At 41.3% G+C, this 19351-nt stretch overlaps 1 protein-coding gene across 1 annotated transcript in view; it reads left to right on the top strand.

The window, feature by feature from the left end:
• Positions 1 to 19351, top strand: part of LOC146866945 (importin-9-like) — a 245671-nt gene that overhangs the window by 106016 nt on the left and 120304 nt on the right. The window contains exon 5 of the mRNA XM_085603271.1: positions 17677 to 17765. The gene's annotated coding sequence lies outside the window, so the exon portion shown is untranslated. The remainder of the gene's footprint in view (positions 1 to 17676; positions 17766 to 19351) is intronic.

Below are 19351 nucleotides of genomic sequence, written 5' to 3' on the forward strand. Positions count from 1 at the left end.
GATAAATATAGATAGATCTATCTCTATCTCGATAAATATAGATAGGTCTATCTCTATCTCGATTAATATAGATAGATCTATCTCGATAAATATAGATAGATCTATCGCTATCTCGATAAATATAGATAGATCTATCTCTATCTCGATAAATATAGATAGATCTATCTCTATCTCGATAAATATAGATAGATAGATCTATATCTATCTCGATAAATATAGATAGATCTATCTCTATCTCTATCTCGATAAATATAGATAGATCTATCTCTATCTCGATAAATATAAATATCTCTATCTCGATAAATATAGATATATTTATCTCTCTCTCTATCTCGATCTTGATAAATATAGATAGATCTGTCTCTATCTCTATCTCGATAAATATAGATATATTTATCTCTATCTCTATCTCGATAAATATAGATATCTCTATCTCTATCTCGATAAATATAGATATCTCTATCTCTATCTCGATAAATATAGATAGATCTATCTCTACCTATTTTTAATTGCAGGCAGTCTACACGGCACCCCTCTACACTTACCTACTCCCTGCTGACGAGAGGCAACTACCTCGAAACACGTGTCCAGGGATGGCTAATGCGACACATACTTACTCTTACACTTCGTAGCATAGGCGTACTCGCCGTCGCTACTACATCGCCCATAGTTCCATGGGGCAACTTGCTGGTATGACGAGCAGTGTGCGGCCATTTATATCTAATCTATCTCTATCTCTATCTCGATAAATATAGATATCTCTATCTCTATCTCGATAAATATAGATAGATATATCTCTATCTCTATCTCGATAAATATAGATAGATCTATCTCTATCTCTATCTCGATAAATATAGATAGATCTATCTCTATCTCTATTAGAGATAGATCTATCTCTATCTCTATCTCTATCTCTATCTCTATCTCGATAAATATAGATTGATCTATCTCTATCTCTATCTCGATAAATATAGATATATTTATCTCTATCTCGATAAATATAGATAGATCTATCTCTATCTCTATCTCGATAAATATAGATAGATCTATCTCTATCTCTATCTCGATAAATATAGATAGATATATCTCTATCTCTATCTCGATAAATATAGATAGATCTAGCTCTATCTCTATCTCGATAAATATAGATAGATCTATCTCTATCTCGATAAATATAGATAGATCTATCTCTATCTCTATCTCGATAAATGTAGATAGATCTATCTCTATCTCTATCTCTATCTCGATAAATATAGATAGATCTATCTCTATCTCTATTAGAGATAGATCTATCTCTATCTCGATAAATATAGATAAATCTATCTCTATCTCGATAAATATAGATAGATCTATCTCTATCTCGATAAATATAGATAGATCTATATCTATCTCGATAAATATAGATATATTTATCTCTATCTCTATCTCGATAAATATAGATACATCTATCTCTATCTCTATCTCTATCTCTATCTCTATCTCGATAAATATAGATAGATCTATCTCTATCTCTATCTCGATAAATATAGATAGCTCTATCTCTATCTCGATAAATATAGATAGATCTATCTCGATAAATATAGATAGATCTATCTCTATCTCTATCTCGATAAATATAGATATATTTATCTCTATCTCGATAAATATAGATATATTTATCTCTATGTCTATCTCTATCTCGATAAATATAGATATATTTATCTCTATCTCTAAGCGTAAGCGATCGCTCAGCGAGACTTTAGTAAGGGGCTCCCAAAAGTGCTCCCAAAAGCGGACTGCATGGCGAACACGCGCACAATCACGTGCATCGTGCCGCCATGCAATCCGTTTGGCAATCTAACTTCAAAGGGTCCGATCCCCCGCTTGGAATGCGCTCCCCCGCCAAGCGCGCGCGCCACGCTCCGCCGGGCTTGTCTTGTTTTTTTTTGTTGCATATTTATATAGCGCCAACTCGACCCGAAGGTATTGGAGCGCTTTACATAGCGCCGTATTTACATTACACATTCAGGAGGCGGCAACGCAGCTGACGGACCACATCCTCTCCCATTCTCTCCCTCCTGCCACGTATTCCATTACATGCATTACCCTCTTCTTACTCTCGTTCCACTTTCTGTTTGTTTGTACCATTCGCTCTCCCCTGCCTCGTTCTCTGGCCTCTCTATCTCTCGCAGCTTTTTTTTCATATTTCCCTCCATTTCTTTCTCTCTCAATCTTTCTGTCTCCATCTCTGTTTCTCCCAACCACTGTCTATTAATTCAACTTCTTTTTTTCTTTTACTCATTCTTTCAATTTCCTCCCCAGCTGTCTGTCTGCACATATTTCTTCTTCTGTGTATATTGTTCTTTCTTCTATGTGCTGTCTCTGTCTCGCTGTCCACCTCTCTCTCTGTCTTATTTAGCCCCCTCTTCTCCATTGTGTGTTTCCGCTTTCCCCGCACCCCCTGCTCTACCGGCCCCCCTCCCTCCATCTGTACAAGGGGGTATGGGATCAGATAAGCCCCTACAGACACTAAGGACGCGATAGGTCACCAGGGTCAAAGGGGAGCCAGCCTTTCCAGGGAAGAGAACAAGCGACTAAAATACAGATTCCAGGTTGCCTTCGAGATAGATAGCGCCTTGTTGCATGTTGCATCCTCACCAGGATATTTTCGATATCAGAAAGTATCGGAGCATCAGCAAGGCCCTGCAAGCCTCTTCGCCACTCAATATCACTTTCATATGTAGCCCCAAAGACAACATATAACTTAGTAACGAACAACGTTTAACTCTGCAAAACAACGTTGGTATAGGTGTAAACACAACAGCACAACATCTTGCAAACTCTTGAAAAGTTAACTTTTTAGTACTTTTATATAGCGCGAACTTGACCCGGTATCTGGTATCAGAGCGCTTTACATAGCACCAGTTGCATTACATGAGGACACATTCATTTTTGTTTGGCACAGAGAGATTAAGTGATTTGCCCCAAATCACAGGATGTTCAGCGTCATTGCCGAGACTCGAACTCGGTTCCCCGATTCGAGGTCGACCGCCCTAGCCGTTAGGCCAACTCCTCTCCCGTTTTAGAAAGATAAAGCAAGAGTGATACGCTACAATAAAAAACTACTTTGGAAAATGAGGACATATGGTTGGACTATTTCACCTAGAAGCAATATCTGCTTACAGACGAGCTGGTCCGGGTTTTAGACTCACCAGGATGTCTTCTGTTAGGGATAAGGGGGTAAATCCATCAGCATCTTTTAGCCCTAAAACACTCCTAGATGTGGCTTGAGTTAGTTGTGAAATACGAAATCTACTTAAAACTCAGAGAAAGCTTAAAGAGTTTGCCTTCATCTTACCACACCTGTTACCCTGGGACCAAATTGTTGCTCTTTTAAAAATACAGAATATTTCTTATTTGATGGCTGTCTGAGAAAAAATCAAAAACTGTATTTTGTTTCTCTTAGAATGGCAAAACACACTGTGCAATGAAGTGAGTGTTTTTTTTTCTAGAAATGTCATCGACGAAAGTACAATTGCAGGCTAAAAGAGAAAATAACTGTTCACTCTTATGATTGTTTTTTTAATATCTGGCCTAAAGATAGCTTTAGCTGTCTTGCTGGTCTTTGCTTTTCCCAAAAAATAATGATGCTCCCTCCACACAGTACAAGATATTGGGTCGTCCAGCTCCAGACATTGGATACCTTCAATTTGAGAGACTGCATTTAGCTTTTCACAACACGGCCGCTGAAAAAGAAATCCCCCTTTGTTAAACAACTGCAGGGACTTGTATTCCCCAGTGGCTACTAGTATCTATGTATAGTAGGGTGTCATCACTCTAATAAAATATTTGTTTCTTAAATTGAAGCCTATGATATCGACTCACTATCTTAAACCAGCTTTGGCATATTTATATTGGATGGAAAACAAGTATAAATTAAGATTTAAAAAAACAAAAAACACGTATTGAGCCATGACATGCAGTCTTTTAATTTTGAGACATCATCAAACTTATCGCTGATCCTTTCTGCCGAACTTGAGTAAGTCTCTTCGCGCCCAACTTGCTCTTCTTTCTGTGGTTTTTATTTAAAATTTTTTTTTTTTTGCATAGGCGAGGAGATGTGAGCTGCTTGTCGAGCCTGGGGTTCTGCATTCTTTGTAGTTTTGCCGTGAACGGCATATGGGCATTCTCTTTGTGGCGAGGCGCATGCCTTTTGGTTTCAGCTTTACATAGTACCAGAGTGTTTGCGATTTTGTCTGTGTCGCTCTTCGGTAGTGTATACGTTTGTTTCCATCTGCGTTCATTTTTGAGTGGCACATCCATCCGCTTCAAATTACGGACTGCAGCAGAACCGCACACGCTAAAATATATGGCTCTGATAAACCACACTGTATTCAGCTAGGCTTGGGTTGGGTTGCTTATCACACAAACCACATTTCTTTGTCTCTGCAGACAGCATACGTTATATCCCGGGCGTCCTGCAGCGTCATTTGGTGGAGGCAGAATGTTTAAAATGTGTGCAGTAAACGTCACATTTTGAAACACGCATTTGCAATGCAATAGGTCTCGCAATTGCGAGATTTAGAGCTATTGGCATTGTAAATGACAAGGCCTTTTATTTATGTTTAAAAACCAAAACATAAATAAAAGTAATTGTCAATTACAATGCCAATAGCTCAAACTTGCGTGAATGCAAGACCTATTGCATTGCAAATGCTTGTTAATTAAAGGTGCGCATTGACTTGTTCATGTGTAGAGTAAAAGTGCACAATTTAGTATTGTGAGCAATAAGCAATATCCATCTCAAAAATGTAGGTGCTTTCTACTGTGTTGCAGTTCTGCATGCTAAAAGAACAACGCTAGAAACTTGGCGGTATAACCCCAATCCCCAGTTACTGTTTGTAAATTTAAAGTATTTCAGAACCATTTAATGAAGGCATCCATCTAGTCAAAGCTGCCTGCAACAGCTCACAGGCCACTGAACTGAGTGAGTGTCATCAACCGGACAATTGTACAAGGAAACCACCGCAAGGAGAGTACTGCTCAAAATCGCTACAGGTTATTCAAAACACGAATTATGTTTTCGGATGGTAGATCAAAGATTATTTTTTTTTTTTTAAGTGAGCGGGTAACCAAATGCGATTAGTCATTGATTTAACTTCTTAAAATTGGCAAGTGAAGAAAACTGGTAACTTACTGAGTGTGTTTAAGAAAGGAATAACTTTGGTGAATTACAACACCTAACGTAACGCATCCAAGTATCCTGCTTTGAAACTCCTAATGCTTGAGTTGGGTCAGAGGCTAATGTGGTGCTCAGAACAAAGCTGCTGCCATGCCAGCAAAATAATTTCCCAGCAAAAGGTCTGAGAACACTGAAGGTTCATATCTAATGTTCCAAAAGGTCAAGATAAAAAGATAAAATAATGTATTAACTTCCACCAATGTATTACAGCATATGCCTTCCAGAACCCAAAGTCCAACTGACCTCAATGGGATTTTTTGGTGGTGGCTGTAATTTTGTAGTTCTCTGGAGATTGACAGAACTATTTATCTCTCAAGCATACAGCAATGGAAGACCTTTTGCTGTAACTGATGTCAGCCGAGGTGGTGTGATGTTTGCTTGAATGAACCATGCCAGTTTTCCCAGCCTTTTAAGTTTCCGCCTATTATGCTACAGTGTTTCATTTTCTCAACCCCTTGCTTTAAAGAGTTTGAGAGACTGTTTTTAGGTACTTTTTTTTTCTTGTGACCATTACTATAGGGTACTTTTTTAGGTCTCACCTAGGCAGCGTTTGCGCTGTCTATTCGAGGACATGCTGTATTCAGGATATGTGCATAAAGCTCCGCCTTCTTTCCGCCCATCTTTTTAATTCGCTCTCCCCTGCCTCGTTCTCTGGCCTCTCTATCTCTCGCAGCTTTTTTTTCATATTTCCCTCCATTTCTTTCTCTCTCAATCTTTCTGTCTCCATCTCTGTTTCTCCCAACCACTGTCTATTAATTCAACTTCTTCTTTTTTTCTTTTACTCATTCTTTCAATTTCCTCCCCAGCTGTCTGTCTGCACATATTTCTTCTTCTGTGTATATTGTTCTTTCTTCTATGTGCTGTCTCTGTCTCGCTGTCCACCTCTCTCTCTCAGTCTTATTTAGCCCCCTCTTCTCCATTGTGTGTTTCTGCTTTCCCCGCACCCCCTGCTCTACCGGCCCCCCTCCCTCCATCTGTACAAGGGGGTATGGGATCAGATATGCCCCTACAGACACTAAGGACGCGATAGGTCACCAGGGTCAAAGGGGAGCCAGCCTTTCCAGGGAAGAGAAGAAGCGACTAAAATACAGATTCCAGGTTGCCTTCGAGATAGATAGCGCCTTGTTGCATGTTGCATCCTCACCAGGATATTTTCGATATCAGAAAGTATCGGAGCATCAGCAAGGCCCTGCAAGCCTCTTCGCCACTCAATATCACTTTCATATTTAGCCCCAAAGACAACATATAACTTAGTAACGAACAATGTTTAACTCTGCAAAACAACGTTGGTATAGGTGTAAACACAACAGCACAACATCTTGCAAACTCTTGAAAAGTTAACTTTTTAGTACTTTTATATAGCGCGAACTTGACCCGGTATCTGGTATCAGAGTGCTTTACATAGCACCAGTTGCATTACATGAGGACACATTCATTTTTGTTTGGCACAGAGAGATTAAGTGATTTGCCCAAAATCACAGGATGTTCAGCGTCATTGCCGAGACTCGAACTCAGTTCCCCGATTCGAGGTCGACCGCCCTAGCCGTTAGGCCAACTCCTCTCCCGTTTTAGAAAGATAAAGCAAGAGTGATACGCTACAATAAAAAACTACTTTGGAAAATGAGGACATATGGTTGGACTGTTTCACCTAGAAGCAATATCTGCTTACAGACAAGCTGGTCCGGGTTTTAGACTCACCAGGATGTCTTCTGTTAGGGATAAGGGGGTAAATCCATCAGCATCTTTTAGCCCTAAAACACTCCTAGATGTGGCTTGAGTTAGTTGTGAAATACGAAATCTACTTAAAACTCAGAGAAAGCTTAAAGAGTTTGCCTTCATCTTACCACACCTGTCACCCTGGGACCAAATTGTTGCTCTTTTAAAAATACAGAATATTTCTTATTTGATGGCTGTCTGAGAAAAAAGCAAAAACTGTATTTTGTTTCTCATAGAATGGCAAAACACACTGTGCAATGAAGTGAGTGTTTGTTTTTTCTAGAAATGTCATCAACGAAAGTACAATTGCAGGCTAAAAGAGAAAATAACTGTTCACTCTTATGATTGTTTTTTTATATCTGGCCTAAAGATAGCTTTAGCTGTCTTGCTGGTCTTTGCTTTTCCCAAAAAATAATGATGCTCCCTCCACACAGTACAAGATATTGGGTCGTCCAGCTCCAGACATTGGATACCTTCAATTTGAGAGACTGCATTTAGCTTTTCACAACACAGCCGCTGAAAAAGAAATCCCCCTTTGTTAAACAACTGCAGGGACTTGTATTCCCCAGTGGCTACTAGTATCTATGTATAGTAGGGTGTCATCACTTTAATAAAATATTTGTTTCTTAAATTGAAGCCTATGATATCGACTCACTATCTTAAACCAGCTTTGGCATATTTATATTGGATGGAAAACAAGTATAAATTAAGATTTAAAAAAACAAAAAACACGTATTGAGACATCATCAAACTTATCGCTGATCCTTTCTGCCGAACTTGAGTAAGTCTCTTCACGCCCAACTTGCTCTTCTTTCTGTGGTTTTTATTTAAAAGATTTTTTTTTTGCATAGGCGAGGAGATGTGAGCCGCTTGTCGAGCCTGGGGTTCTGCATTCTTTGTAGTTTTGCCGGGAACGGCATATGGGCATTCTCTTTGTGGCGAGGCGCATGCCTTTTGGTTTCAGCTTTACATAGTACCAGAGTGTTTGCGATTTTGTCTGTGTCGCTCTTCGGTGGTGTATACGTTTGTTTCCATCTGCGTTCATTTTTGAGTGGCACATCCATCCGCTTCAAATTACGGACTGCAGCAGAACCGCGCACGCTAAAATATATGGCTCTGATAAACCACACTGTATTCAGCTAGTCTTGGGTTGGGTTGCATATCACACAAACCACATTTCTTTGTCTCTGCAGACAGCAGACGTTATATCCCGGGCGTCCTGCAGCGTCATTTGGTGGAGGCAGAATGTTTCAAATGTGTGCAGTAAACGTCACATTTTGTAACACGCATTTGCAATGCAATAGGTCTCGCAATTGCGAGATTTAGAGCTATTGGCATTGTAAATGACAAGGCCTTTTATTTATGTTTAAAAACCAAAACATAAATAAAAGTAATTGTCAATTACAATGCCAATAGCTCCAACTCGCGTGAATGCGAGACCTATTGCACTGCAAATGCTTGTTAATTAAAGGTGCGCATTGACTTGTTCATGTGTAGAGTAAAAGTGCACAATTTAGTATTGTGAGCAATAAGCAATATCCATCTCAAAAATGTAGGTGCTTTCTACTGTGTTGCAGTTCTGCATGCTAAAAGAACAACGCTACAAACTTGGCGGTATAACCCCAATCCCCAGTTTGTAAATTTAAAGTATTTCAGAACCATTTAATGAAGGCATCCATCTAGTCAAAGCTACCTGCAACAGCTCACAGGCCACTGAACTGAGTGAGTGTCATCAACCTGACAATTGTACAAGGAAACCACCACAAGGAGAGTACTGCTCAAAATCGCTACAGGTTATTCAAAACACGAATTATGTTTTCGGATGGTAGATCAAAGATTTTTTTTTTTTTTAAGTGAGCGGGTAACCAAATGCGATTAGTCATTGATTTAACTTCTTAAAATTGGCAAGTGAAGAAAACTGGTAACTTACTGAGTGTGTTTAAGAAAGGAATAACTTGGGTGAATTACAACACCTAACGTAACGCATCCAAGTATCCTGCTTTGAAACTCCTAATGCTTGAGTTGGGTCAGAGGCTAATGTGGTGCTCAGAACAAAGCTGCTGCCATGCCAGCAAAATAATTTCCCAGCAAAAGGTCTGATAACACTGAAGGTTCATATCTAATGTTCCAAAAGGTCAAGATAAAAAGATAAAATAATGTATTAACTTCCACCAATGTATTACAGCATATGCCTTCCAGAACCCAAAGTCCAACTGACCTCAATGGGATTTTTTGGTGGTGACTGTAATTTTGTAGTTCTCTGGAGATTGACAGAACTATTTTCTCTCAAGCATACAGCAATGGAAGACCTTTTGCTGTAACTGATGTCAGCCGAGGTGGTGTGATGTTTGCTTGAATGAACCATGCCAGTTTTCCCAGCCTTTTAAGTTTCCGCCTATTATGCTACAGTGTTTCACTTTCTCAACCCCTTGCTTTAAAAAGTTTGAGAGACTGTTTTTAGGTACTTTTTTTTTTCTTGTGACCATTACTATAGGGTACTTTTTTAGGTCTCACCTAGGCACCGTTTGCGCTGTCTATTCGAGGACATGCTGTATTCAGGATATGTGCATAAAGCTCCGCCTTCTTTCCGCCCATCTTTTTAATCGGCTCCTTTCCCTGTCCTTTGTAAATGGTGGCTTTTCATTGGTTATTAGGCTTTGTGGTCCCTCCTTAGTGCCTCCCTGTCTCTTTGTAACCTCCCATGAGGACATCCCCTATTACATGTGTTGTTATGCCCTAGGTTTTAATTACATCCTCAAGGCACTATTTTCTTAGGGGCCTTCTGACAGGACACTGACTTGGTCCTTAACAAGGTTGGCAGTGGTTACTTTACTCGCTAGCACATCTTAGATTTATATTAGACCTTCTATAAATTTCCCTTCATCAGCGCCACATTGAATACAACCTAATCCCGAATTATTATAATTCTTCTGACACATTTCAAAGCTACTAATTGTATATATTGAATGTACTGTGGTGCTGTCTTGCATGCAATGCATTATTGGTAGGGTTAATTTACCTTATCTTCAAAGTTTATCATGCTCACTAGGGACATCTAGGCGCATCTTGCGGTACTGCAGCTACTCATCTATGTTAAACCTCCTATAAATTTCCCTTCATCACCTTAAGATAGAGTGCAATCTGATCCAGAATTACTATATTATTTTGTCACATTTCAAAGCTATTAATTGTATATATTGACATAGCTATTTGAATGTACTTGTGGTACTGTCTTGCTTGCAATGCATTAGGCGAGTACCATCTGTAACCAAAATTTTGATGCTCACTAGGAACCTCTAGGCGCCGCTTGCGGTACTGCACCTACACATCTATGTTAGACCTTCTATAATTTCCCTTCATCAGCTCCACATAGAGTACAACCTAATCCGGAATTAATATAATTGTTTTGCCACATTTCAAAGCTATTAATTGTATATATTGACATCGCTATTTGAATGTACTCGTGGTACTGACTTGCATGCAATCCATTATGGGAGTACCATACCACTATGAGCAAAAGTTTGTGATGCTCACTAGGGACCTCTAGGAGCAGCTTGCCGTACTGGCAGTGCTGGTGCCTTGCTTACTAGGGACCTCTAGTAGCAGCTTGCAGTACTGGCAGTCCTCACTAGGGACCTCTAGGAGCAGCTTGTCGTACTGGCAGTGCTGGTGCCTTGCTTACTAGGAGCAGCTTGCCGTACTGCACCTACCACATCTCACATTTATATTAGACCTTCTATAAATTTGCCTTCATCAGCTCCACATAGAGTACAACCTAACCTATCCCGGAATTAATATAATTCTTTTGTCACATTTCAAAGCTACTAATTGTATATATTGACATAGCTATTTTAATGTACTCGTGGTACTGTCTTGCATTCATTGCATTATGGGTAGGGTGGATTTACCATATCTTCAATGTTTATGATGCTCTCTAGGGACCTCTAGGATCAGCTTGCGGTGCTGCACTGAGACATACAATGCTGGTTTCTGGCTCACTGCAATCATTTGCAATGCACTAGGTCTCACATTGCTGAAAGTATGAGCTATTGGCGTTGCATTATTTGCAACACCAATACCTCAAACTATCGGTAATGCGAGACCTATTGCAGTGCAAAAGCTTGTTTCTGCTCTTCTTGGCACTGCCTAGAACCGCCCTCTTGGGTTAGTGCTCTAGTGGCTAGGTTTGATGGAATCCTTGCTCTTCCATTTAAGGAAGGCCATTCCGTGGATGTGCTGACGGCGCGCCAAAGGCATGCCTGTCTGCACCTGTCCGTGTCTAGCAACAGCCATGCTGCTCATCTTGCCATTGATCAGAGCAGCAGATATCCCAGAGAGGCTCTCCTTGCCTTGAATACGCACCCCTGCTTCTCTCCGAAGATGTTTTCTCCCCCAGGAATGGGAAAGCATGCTCACTCCTGTGAGGTATGTGGCTTAGTCTTAAATAACAGTTACTTCTGAACGAAGGCTTATTACTCGTGATCCGGGGTGTTTTCACTCCCACCTAACACAGTATCTGCTCTGTTGCAAATCGCAGTTGGTTATAAGGCCTGCCTTATTAACTGCAGGACCCTAGCCAAATATTAATCTGCTATTTTCCCCCTACTGGCTAACAACTCCTGGGACTTTTATTTTCCTTATGGAAATATGGCTGGAATGACCGCTTTAACCCAGAACTACCCTTTGCAATTCCACTAGGCTATCGCATCTTGGCGAAAAACCGTGGCGGGAACAAGGTAGGGGGTGGGGTTGCTTTTATTTTCAAATACACTTTTGAAGCATTTACTACACCTATAAGCCAGTACCGAAACATTTAGGGTCTTGTTTTGCACATTACTCACTCCATCCTTCTCTGGCCTGTTGGTGTATAGACCTCCGGACTGCCTTAGCAGCTGCTTTCCTGCTGTATTCGACATCATTGAACAATACTCTCTACAATATGTCAATCTGACCATTTTTGACGAATTTAATGTCAATGCTGGAGATCTCATCTCCACCATAGCCCCCAAGCTCATTCAAACATTGGCTGGTGTTAACCTTATCCAGCATGTCCAGGCACCTACCCGTACGGCTGATCATATGCTTGATCTGATCTTTACCATTAGCATGCAGTTCAGTGATCCGGAGCATCTGATCACTTCAGTATTCCACTTGTGTTTTAGGGCCCCTACCCACAGACCAGGATCGCCCCTTCCCCGGAAATGAAAAGGAGGTTGCAGAATCTGTGGGAAGAATCCCTGGCTCAGTACCTCAGTTACTCTCCTCTGATACTACAAGGAATAGTTGAATCTGACATTTTGCTGTTTGACAGTTGGATCTCTAATTTATTAGCCCACCTGTTCCTCTAAAAAGTATGTGGCAAAAAGATGGAGGCCTTCTGCACCTTAGTTTTCCTCAACCCAATGAACAGAGAAAAGCATGTGCAAATAATTATAGCACAATTAGAGGAAATTGTATGACTCCAATGCTAAGACTGTCTCTAAAACGGCACTTAGGAGCTTCTGCAAAACAAAACCTGCAATGCTATGAAAGAGTACTTTGCACATCATATCAAGATGGCAGCTAATTATTCCAACAAAGTGTTTAAAATAGTGAATTCCTTTGTCTCCCCTGGAGGGGCCAAAACTGCTATCCTCCCCTCAGCCGAACCCTGCGATGAGAAGATTCAAAATGCATACTCCACCTTTCCAGAGTCACCAAAGGAGGCTTTAGCTTTTGGTTCAGCTGCTGCGGGGAAGGCTGAAACTAGCCCCTGCGCTCCCTCCTGTCTCAAGGCATTTGTGTCTGATTTGCCCCTATTTCAGAAGAATGCTCTCTTTTTTTTTGTTGAATTTTTTTATTGATATTTGCAGTAAATCACAGCCGTTTACAATCAAATGTATCTTATGTCTTATCAGATCTAACGTTATCCACACCATTGCCACTCAGAACATCACATATGTACAGATTCATTCCTCCGCAATTCCCCACCCCATGAACAGTAAAATACGTAAACAGAAGAATGCTCTTTGAAGGAGATACTAAAATGAAAGCCTGGCTCCCCGGATGATGTTTGCCCGCTGCATGTTTTCAGACTTAAGGCTGCAGACACAGATGTGTTTGGCAATTACAGGCCTCTATCTCTCCTCCCAGCTCCTGTAAATCTTTTTTAAGGTAAATTAGCTAATCAACAAATGAGCACTTTTGTGGACGTCAATTCCATCCTTCACGAATCTGTCAGACTTCCATGCAGGATATTGCATGGAGACTGCTCTCCTGGAGGTGGAGGAGTTTGTCAGGGAAAATCTGGACAAGAAAACACCTGTTATTGTGCCGTTTCTTGATTTGTCTGTGGCCTTCATCACAGTATCACACTCCATCCTTTTGAACAGACTTAGCGACCTTGACATTCAGGGCAAGACTCTTTTATTGGTCAAAGCTTTTATGGAGGGCAGATCCCAAAGGGAGTATTAACACCTGCTTTTTTCATCACCTAAGCCACTGGTATGTAGTGTCCCACAGGGTTCTGCCCTGAGCCTGCTCTTGGTCAATGTTTACCTTTTCCCCATGGTGGATCTCATCGAAACCTGGAGTGACAAGGTAGTATTGTACGGCAGTGACACCCAATTTCTCTTTTCGTTCCAAGACAACTCGGAGGCAGATCTTAAAAATTTTAAGGAGTCCCTCAGTGGAGTCGCGGCTTGGATTGAGGCAAATTGCCTTAAACTAAATTCCGATAAAACGGAAGTCTTGCATTTTAATCAGATTGGACCCCGACCGGCTTCCCTATGGAGGCCCGCTGAACCCAACGTTCCTCCAAATGCAACCTCTTCAACTGGAAATATTGGCATCATTTTCGATTCCACGCTCTCCTTTGCTTCTCAAATTAATCAAACCTCGTTGGTCTGCTTCATGAAGATTAAAATCTTAAAGATGTTTCTTCATCTGGTTCCTGAGGAAACTAGAAAAACTGTAGTTCATTCTTTAGTTGCCTCTCGCCTGGACTATTTTAACAATCTCTACCTTAGTCTCCCTGCGTATCTGATTTGTTAATCCAGAATGCAGCGGCCAGACTTGCTAGGAGAGTCCTTCACCGCTATCACATCTCTCCACATCTGAGACATCTGCACTGGCTCTTGGTGGAACAGAGCATTCAATTTAAAACTCTGACGCTGGATTTCAGAACTCTCCATTGATGCCCAATGCTACTTGTTGAACAGACTGGCCTCATATACTCCAGAGATGGTACTCTGATCCAACAATAGCTGCTTCCTACGGATCCCAAATTTCTTGAAGACACTCCATGGAGGTAGATCCATTACTGTACTTGCGGCCAAATTATAGAACATCCATCCACCTAATCTGCTCTGGGCTGAGTCTCCAGTAACCTTTAAAAGGCAACTTAAAACCTGCCTATTTGACACTGTTTAGCTTTTATAATGCCACGGCTATCCTTGCATTGTCTGCTTGAGCGCTCGGATGCTTCTGTTTGAAGCAGCTGTGTGCTTTATCAAGTTATTGATTGAAATATATGGTTGAAAATTGACTAATGTAGCATTTCATTTAAAAATATTTTTCTTAGACTTTCTTTCTAAAAAAAATTTATGCATTGTCATGCATTGTCCTGTTTCTCTCCTTCCATTCATGAGTAAAATGACGCAAGGATACATCAACACTAAGCTTATAGGATATCTTGAATCTCATGGCATCCTTGATCCGTCCCAGTCTGGATTCAGATTTAATCATTCTACTGAAACTACCCTTATAGGTGTTACAGACCACATTAAACTGACACTGGATAACAAGGCAGTGCTGCTAGTTTTGCTGGAATTAACAGCCACCTTTGATAATGTCTCTCACTAGAAGCTCATTCACAGACTAAGAGAGACTGGTATGCAGGGTCAGGCATTAAAGTGGCTTGCAAGCTTTCTGGGCCAGCGCACTCAAACGATCAACCTGGGTCCCTTTCGTTCACGCACCTTGAAGCTTACCAAGGGGTACCCCAGGGTTCTTGCCTCAGCCCCAACCTGTTTAATGTGTATGTGGCCCATCTTGCTAAAATCATTGGAGAACATGGATTCACTCCCTATTCGTATGCAGACCGTATCAACGTACTCCTATCTTTTGCTAATGACAAAGACTCAACTAAACATCTATTTGCCGAGGGCATGCAAGCAATATCTGGTTGGATGACAGAAAATTTCCTCCAGCTGAATGCTGCCAAAACTGAGATCTTGCTATTTGGCACTGCTCAAACGATTTGGTCCCCTGACTGGTGGCCTACTACGCTGGGTCCTGCCCCTGTCCCGCAGCTTATGGCTAAGAACCAGGGGGTCTGTCTAGACCACTCTCTATCTATGAGAGACCAACTTATGGCCACCTCAGGCTCCTGCTATCACACTGTGAGCCTTCTCCGTAGGGTGTTCCAAATGTCTTCCCTTATTAGTCCGCAGGACCCTGATCCAGGCCCTGGTCATTAGCCGGCTAGATTATTGTAAAGCTCTCCTTACATCGGCCAATGAATCCCTTCTAAGTAGAATGCAGGTGATTCAGAACGTTGCCGTGCATCTGGCTCTTAAAATGCCTCCTAGAACCTCTTCCCAACCATTGCTGAGGCAGCTTCACTTGCTTCTTATCCGCCAGAGAATTAAGTTTTAAATTTGCTGCCTAGCCCACAAGGCACTTCATGGTGGAAGTCCGAGCTACCTGGCGGAAGAACTTAAGTTCTACCTCCTGGGCAGATCGCATCGTTCACAGGGTAAAGGGCTCCTTGCCGTCCCCCGCTATAGAAAACTCTGAACAGCAGGCAAAACCTTTGCCTATCTAGCACCAACATATTGGAATTCATTGCCCGTGGAGCTGTGCAAGTGCTCCAATCTCCTCCTCTTTAAGAAACCTGTTAAGACCTGTCGTACACCTTTTTTGCAGCGCAGAGATACTCCTTCAGGGGCGATTCCAGCGCTTTATAAATCCCATACAAATACAAAATGTATGACCTAACATGTAGATGACATATTACATAACCTGCTTCTGCGTTAGTACCTTTTTTAAATCAGCTGTAAGAACTGGAAAATCCTTCGGGTGGTAATTATGCCTACTGTATGTTTTTGACTAACCATTGGCCTTGTTAATGTTTCGTTTTTTCAGAACAGTTTATATATTGGTTTACAAATGCTTATTAAAATTGTTATTTAGGCATATAGATACTTAACATATGATGTTTTAGACCATTTTTATTCCACTTCTAAAAGAGGTCCCCCTACACTAGGCATGTTAGCTTAGCCTTCACTCTTTTACTGCAGTTGTCAGACCACGAAATAGGTATGCATGTCTGATCTTTCTTAAAAATCGCTGTGAGCGCCTGTAGCACTATGCTCTCTTAATTCTGCTGCTCATTCTATGCACGTTTGTGAGGTTTTTTTATTGGAATGTTGCTCTAGGTATCTTTCGGCAGAATTGTTTATAGGGAGTGGTTTTCTCTGTTTTATCTAACAACTGCTAATATTGTTCTACTGCCATGATGTTATTGAATGATATGTATCTCAGTTTTACTTATTTATCATATGTTATTTTTTAATTGTGACATTTGCTGTGTAACTTTTATGTATGTATGTCACATCTGAATAAAGTCTTTGAAGTTTGTAATATAGCATTTTATTTCAAAATATTTTTTCTTAGAGTTCGTTTTTAATAAACATTTATATGCATTTATATGTATTTGGTACAGTAACTCCAGAATAAAAACAACAAGTGCACAGGAGGTGTTTGTGGTATCCCATCGCTACTGTAGGTGATAGTTGAGCCAATTCTGTTTTTTTTACAGAGAGAAAGGACCCTGGGATAAACTGAAGGCTGTTTTCCTTACCTTCTTCCAGGGAGGTGCGAGGGTTTATTATGACTATTATGAATATTACCTTGAAAAAGTACTAGAAGCACAGCTAAGTGATTGCCAAGTAGAAAATCAAGTCCATCCTCAACAAGGTGGAAATTAATGCAAAGGGCAAAATGTTTTGCAGAGCTAACCAAAAAGATTATGCGCAGAGGCTTAGTCCACTTGAAATTTAGATCTGGAATCGATGTCAAGACAGAAATGTCATCTGAAAGTATGTATGGACCTCCAGTGGCTTCCATTCATAGGTCTGTAATTGACAGTGTGTCTTAATAATGCTATAGTAGCAGCTCTACACTTTGTTGAATGTGTTCTTGGCCTACCAGACAAGGACTTTTTGGCATTACTGTAACATAATAAGACACAGAAAACAATCCATTTAGAAATGGACTGCTTTGCATTGGCTAATCCATTTCTTGTACAGCTAAAATTAACAAATTGATGGTCAGTTTATCTGATGTCTTTACTTTTGTCTAGACAGAGTTTTAGAACCCTTTTATTTCCAGGGGAATGTAAATCTTTTTCATCTGACGTAGAATGATTTTGGAAGAAAGTTGAAAGGGAACTAGTTTGTTACATGAAAATCAAACACTGCTTTTGGAAAGAAACCAGGGCGAGTCCTGCTACTTTGTCTTTATGGAAGGTGTTCTATTGTTCCTTACTGGAACATGCTATCCCTATGGGCTTAGGTTATGGCCACTAGAAAGGCTGTCTTCCGTCTGTAATCCAAAACTTGTATTGATCATTGCTGTTTGTTTTTAGGGCACTGAACATGTTCTCATGCAAATCTCGACTCATCTATTCTTTTCAACTCACTGTTATACAGTGACGATACAGTGACCATTTGCTGAAAACCTTCCTTTCGTTCTAGAGTTTACCCGTGAGGTGACAGACACCCAGATGCCCCATGTTGCTCCAGTTATTCTTCCTGAGATGTACAAGATCTTTACAATGGCTGAGGTACGTGTAAATTACTTCATTTCATTTATCTGTTATCAAGCACTTTCACCAAAGCAGCAATCAAATTGTAAGCTAATGGTGCAATAGTTGGGTAGAATAGTTGTAACTGGCTAAAGAGATGCTGAGGGGAAAAAATGCGGCGAAAGCTAACATGTTCTGTGAGACGTCACAGCAAAAGGGCACATAAGGAGAGTGTAGGAAGCTGGCTCTGTTTATACTATAACAAAGTAAGGTATAGTGTGCACAGAGTCCAGGGGGTTCCCCAGAGTTATAGCGGAGGCTAAATTAGGTAAGTACTAACAGCTCTATTTGTGGTAGTGTGGTCGAGCAGTTAGGCGTATCAGGAGGGTGTGTTAAGGGTTTATTGTATTCACTTAGGTAAATATAAAAAAAAGGTATACTTATATTATATTTCTAGAACCAGGACTTAGAACAGGCAAGTAGAACATGCATTCAGATGCAAAACTTTACAAGAAAATGCAATGGTGGTTGAAATTGGAATCTTCATAGGTTTGTATTTGCTTTTAAAACAGTCAAACATACATTGGAAATTTGGAGTACTTTTGGATTTCCATTTAGTTACATCAACTATGCCTAGATATCACGCCATGGGTCCTACAATACAAAGGTAAGTAAGACAATTTTGGGGTCGAAGCAAAGTTACTTTGGTTTCAATACAAAAGGCAGTTCAACACGGAACATTTGTGGGAAAAAAATCTTAACGTGGGTTCCTATGGAAGAAAATGTTATCGGTTTGCAGGTAAGTAAACGTCCTGCACGAATAGCTTTTTGGGGTTATAACCAAGGTTCCCCAAGGTTCAAGAAGGCACTCAAATCGCACCACCAGCGGCACTAGGGCTGCCGCGTGCAGGGTGCATGGGCCCAATGTTAGCCAATTGGGCTAGGGGGCACCCCAGTTGTGGGGGAGCTGCTCTCAAGCAGACCACTCTGTCTTGGGAGTCAAGCTCCTAGGGTTGTCAGAGCAAAGGGGGTCACAGGTTGGCACCGTGTCCACACCACCAGCAGTGCATGGGCTTCCGGGTGCAGCGGGCTTAGGTGTCGGGAGCCCAATGCAATCCCATGGAGGTTGCCTGTTTTGGATTTAGCCTGTAGGCTCGGTCCAGGAAGTCTTCCGGGAGGAACCAACAGTGAGGCAGGTAAGTTGGGGGGCTTCAGGGTGCTTTGGTGCCTTTTGAGGTCGGTTTTCACCTTACTGGGCCATTCGCGGTTTGTGGGGAGGGAGGGGGGTCTCCGTGCAGAGCCTGCAAGCAATGTCAGGGGGTCCTGGAGGGGTCGACACATGGTGGATCTGGACTCTGGAGCGCTGGGGGATCTCACTGGGACCTGTGGGCCACTCGTACTGGAGCCGTAGGCAACTGGAGAAGTGGCAGTTCGAGGTGTCTGGTTTCTTCGTCCTCAGCAGGATTAGTCTTTCTTTGGAGCAGAGCTGCTGTTTGTGGAGTTCTGGTCTTTGTTGAAGGCAGTCAGTCCTCCCAGTGGTTTTGAAGGTGGCTGGCTGCAGGACAAGTCTACTTTTGGCGCAGGATCTCTGGAAACTGCAGAAGGTCCAATAGGGCTGGTGCCAA

The sequence above is a fragment of the Triturus cristatus genome, chromosome 1_2, assembly GCF_964204655.1.
Source record: "Triturus cristatus chromosome 1_2, aTriCri1.1, whole genome shotgun sequence".
NCBI classification, from domain to species: domain Eukaryota; kingdom Metazoa; phylum Chordata; class Amphibia; order Caudata; family Salamandridae; genus Triturus; species Triturus cristatus.